We start from the raw sequence: 5,094 nt of genomic DNA on the forward strand, positions 1-5,094 counted from the left end.
GGTATGTTCTTGTAAAGATGATATCTGTCGGTGGTCGTTCATCTTCCTTTTAAAGTAGAGTAAAACACTAGACAATCCGTGGACTGAGATAAGCGAGAAAGAAGAAGTGACTTGCAATTTCTCTGATTTTCCGCATTGAAATGACTTGCGATTTCTACGCCTTCCATTTAGACTTTAAAAAGACAAAACTCTAGAAAATCCGTTGATCGAGGGGAAGACAATCTGTTGATTTCCTCCAATTTTTTCAAAACGTTTATGAAAAATTGGTTTAATTTGGAACGAATGTGAAACCAGCAGAGAAATCGCCGTCTCAAAATACTGAATCCTATTTCAGTCAGTCTTCTACTTTGGGAAAAACTCCCGAAAATATGAAGACAAGGAGAAATCTTCGCATGGTTCTTCCGGTCAAAGCTCCACACGACCTAACGAAGAATCCCAGTAGGTGTTGAGGTCGCTTTTAAATCTGTCAGCAACAGTTGAGCGCACTCGAAAACTGTCAGCAAAAGTAAAACGATTTTTCTTTTGTTCTGGAAAGCACTCGAAAACTTTGTAGGAGCGATTCTTTTCGTGCTTGAAATTTTGTACGAATGATTCTTTCCTCATAAAAACCACGAAAATTTTGGACGAGCGCTGGTTCAAAGTAGAGTTAGGGTCTGTTTGGCTGTGGGAATAGGAATAGAGGAAGATGAATAGCTATTTTAGAATATTAGAGCTATCAGATTTTCACAATCCACGAGTGTTGTGCATTTGATTTCTGAATTTGATTATGTGAACAGATTTTAGAATATTTTAGAATACTTATTCTCAATAGAAAATGTTGGTACATATTTCTATTCTCTGTTTGGTTCAGCCAAAATTAGATGGGAATTCACGGACTCAAATTTATGTTTTCTAAAATAAATAAAACTGGAATAGGAATGCGTATTCCAATTCCACCTAAATACCTCATTTTTGAGCTAAAATTGGAATACACATTTCTATTTTATTTTGTATTCCAATTCCAATTTTGTGCATCCAAATAAAGAATTCAAAATTTTAAGAATTTACATATGCCTATTCCGCTTGTATTCCCATTGGCAAACTGTCCCTTAGGGCCCATTTGGTTGCAAGCGTAGGAATTGAGAATTAGAATAGAAAATTTGAATGAGAATGGAAAATGAAGAATAGGAATGGAAAAATGCAATCCAACCTTGTTTATCCCTTGTTTGGTTATGCAAGCTTAAATTGGAATAGGGTTAACTTGCAATCGGCGCCGTTTGAAAATATTTTGAAGATGCAATCGGTGCCATTGGAAAATCGTTGAAATATTTGAAAATATTAAAAACAAAGTTCCCGTGCTCACCCCAAGTCAAAGTGGATTTAAAAATTTAATCAAATTTGAGAAAGCGAAAATGAATGCAAGAATAGCAATTCCAATTACAGGTATTTTTTAGAATGGACAAAAGCTCATTTTGAGGCTAAAATGAGAATATGTATTCCTATTCCCTATTCCTATTCCATGCACCAAACAAAGAATACAAATCATATTCTAATTTTCTATTCCTATTCCGGTTGTATTCCAGCAACCAAACGGGCCCTTAGGGATGTATTTCTTAGCCTTCCATTTATTATTAGAATACAATTTTTTCCTCGAATGAAGTGGCTTCCCTCTAGTTTTTAATAGAACTTTATTCTGCACGTAGAAGACTCGTTAGTTTGACCACTTAAAAGATAAAATTGAGTTGTTTTGAAAATATAAAAGAGTACTAAAATTGAAATGTTTTTCTTTAGCTTTGTGAAGAATGAGAAAATTTGTACTTTTGAGTCTTTGATCATTTAATGATGTCTTATAGGAGGTAAAAATGATTGATCATTTAAAGATGTGTTATAGAAGGAAAGAATGATCTTTATCTTTAGGAAATTTTCAAGACAAGGATAAATCTTCATCATTATTACTTTGAAGGCAATTTTATTGTGAAGAAAATTCTTTCACTTTTACATTAATGGTTCAAAATTGACAATAGATCTACAATACCATTTAAATTGTGATTGTCGATAGATTTAAATAGTCTAGTCACATTTATTCACATGTCTAATAATAATAACCTACTAATGTACATATACTGTTTTGTGTTCATTAGTCCTTGTCGAAAGGCGAGGACTATAGTTTTCATGAATCTATTTCCTATTACATGGTGCTTTGAAAACCATGGAAAATTAAAACCATTCCCATTAAACCATGGTCTTCTCATTACTGCTTTTGAATTTAAAATATATTATTTCTTATTGGTGCAGCTCCTTTTTCTCCACAGTCTTTTTATTTTTTTACATGAGAAATTAGAGAAAAAAAAGCCTTATGGAGTCATAGCAGTTACTGACAATGCATAACAATGTGTTGTTTCCTCTACAGATTATGTGATGTGGCCTTTTGCATGTTATCTTTTCATTTCAAGAGCATTGACCTATATTTGATTATTACATTGCAATTCAATTAAGGTGTCATTGTTACTATTGTACATTAATTCCATTCTTTTCATTTTCGAGCCTAAGAAGTTTGAGCGAAAATGAGGTTGGAGTAATGAAATTGTGGCAACATGTCATTCCGAATTTCATTGCCTTGTATGTGCTTCCAAGGTTTGCATGCATTATCACATGGTTGGTCTGTACTTCAACAATTTGCATGTGGATAGCAGAAAAAGTGACTCAGTACTACTATATTTTAACATTTTGCATTTTGTTTTGGTTTTATGAAACAAGATTTTTTACATTCGATGTTTTCAAATTGCTTGTCGTGCATAATTCTATAATGATAGGGATTTGCAACATCACAAGCGAAAGCAATTTTTTAGAAGATCAAAGAAATCCAAGGCGATTCATTTCATTTCATGGACCTTAGTTTGTAAACTTGTTCAAAGCATAGAACTCGAATAATTTCTGTAAAGATTATGTGTTTTATGTTTATCAATTTCATAGTCGGTTTACTTCAATTCATTTTTTCCTCTAAAAGAAGAATCAAAATGTATAATTCACATGTTCATTGTCTTTTCTTGTTTTAGACTTCTTTAATTTAAATTTTTTCTATGGAAAGATAAAAACATTAGAATATGCTCAATTGTTTTGTAATTCCCTATTTTAGATGTGGCTTGCTTAACTTATTCTCATTTAGAAATAAGAAAAATCTTATATATTTCTTACATCTCTTGTAATTCAAGGTTAATGTGATGTTTACTTGATTATTTTTTTATTTTGTTCAAAGACAAGAAAAACCCCAGAAAATCCTTACATCTCTTTAAATTTTGATTGAATGTGCAATGTATCTTGATTTGGTTTTTTGTAAATAGTGAAAAATCTAAAAAATCATTGCATGTATTTTTTGGGAAAGATCTGGTGGAAGATAAAAATAGCAAGGCACCAATCTTTTCACTAACAAAGCAGCTAGACTAGGTTGAGTATGCAGTGGAAGCCATCGATAAGCAAGGTCAATTGTTGGGATTGACTGAAAAAATTACAAGATTCATGATTATATGGTATGTGTTATGGCCAGAATTATGGCCGATGCCAACATCCTCATGAGCACGACTAGGGTTCATGCCCAACATTACACTTTTCCTTACCAAGGCCTTTGGACTTTCTGGTTCAATCCCTCTACAATGCGATGCAAAGATACACCCACTTTGGGGGACTTTATCTCTTTGGCATATTCTTCTTATTTTTTGGGTGGGATAAGAACTATGGCTTCTAGCTTTACATGAGCGATCCAAGTAATAACTATGGTAGATGGAAGACTACAACCAACAATGCCACCGCGCAATCTGTGCTCAAGTGGGAATATAAGGAGGGTAAAAGCATGAAGATCTATGTCATCTCTCATGAGAAGGTGAAATTGTATGAGATGTTTTTTTTAAACTCATTTTGCAGTCTACTACCACATTTATACATGTCCAAGATTCATTGGAGAAATTGCTCCAGAAGGCCAACCTTACCCATTTTGCACCAGAATCTTCTTAATGCTAATCAAATTGAGGTTGTTCACTTTTGAGTTTGGAAATTTTTAGTTACTCATATTGCATTTATATTTGAAAGGTAAATTTCCATAGTCATGTATAAATTGTTGTATCCACTTAACAGAAAGGCCATTTTAGCACAACTTGGAGAAAAATGGAACTATTAGTTTATAAGTTTTATGTTATTGCATTTAATATTCATCTTCTAGTTATTTCCTCAAACAAATATGAGGTTGTAATCTCAATTGGAAATTTGATGAATATCTTTTCCTCTTGGCTTTCTTTTTATCTCTTGTAGTTCTTAAATGTCTCCATGTCAATTGGTAAGAAATTTGATCATGCTTAAGTATATATAAGATATTTTTCTTTCTTTTCCATTGCATTTCTATGTTGAGAAAGCTATCAATTCTTAAGAAAACACTCATACTAAAAAAGTATTACCACAACTCTGATTTCTCGGCTTTTCAATCCATGGTTGTCATTTACTCTTTTTGGACATATACTTTAATAAATACACGCATGTCAGGTACCATGATATAATTAGAGTGGAATAATTTCCCCCATTCTTAATGATCAAACATTCACACTTATTTCTTAGTTTCCTTCATCTATTATTCCCCAATATTTGTTGTCAATGTGAGGAACCTTATCCAAACTCAATTCTATAACATATGGGTTTTGGCCTTAGGCTATGACTCAGTGTTGATGCAATCAAGGATGGGTTACACATTAAAGGCAACCAATCCAATGCATTACTAATATATTCGTGAAATTTTGGTCATGTTTGCATATCTTTCTCTTTTCTTCTCACTTCTCTTTCCTTGCATAAGGGAGGGACTTGAGCTCTGCAAAGCCCTTGTTATTAGTATTTGTCATTAGACATAGTTGTAATGTAAAGAATTTTTGGTAATTCGTGATTAAATATTCTTATTTTTACAAATCAAATTTTTTTTTTTTTTTACTTTATTATACATTAATATTCTTTATAGTATAAATGCATATTTCTTAGATGTATAAATTAAAAAGATCAATTTAGACGGATCCTATTGACTAAAAGAATTGGTAGACAGATTTTGGACAAGTATGTCTCTTAGTTCTTTAAGAAAGTTTT

The 5,094-nt window shown here is 32.3% G+C and overlaps 1 pseudogene; it reads left to right on the top strand.

The window, feature by feature from the left end:
- The first annotated feature begins 2,573 nt into the window (after nt 1-2,573).
- Nucleotides 2,574-3,987, top strand: LOC149542257 (proteasome subunit alpha type-4-like; annotated as a pseudogene).
- The last annotated feature ends 1,107 nt before the right edge of the window (nt 3,988-5,094 follow it).

The sequence above is a fragment of the Cupressus sempervirens genome, chromosome 8 (assembly GCF_028749045.1).
Source record: "Cupressus sempervirens isolate cs-2001-9-10 chromosome 8, ASM2874904v1, whole genome shotgun sequence".
Classification (NCBI taxonomy): domain Eukaryota; kingdom Viridiplantae; phylum Streptophyta; class Pinopsida; order Cupressales; family Cupressaceae; genus Cupressus; species Cupressus sempervirens.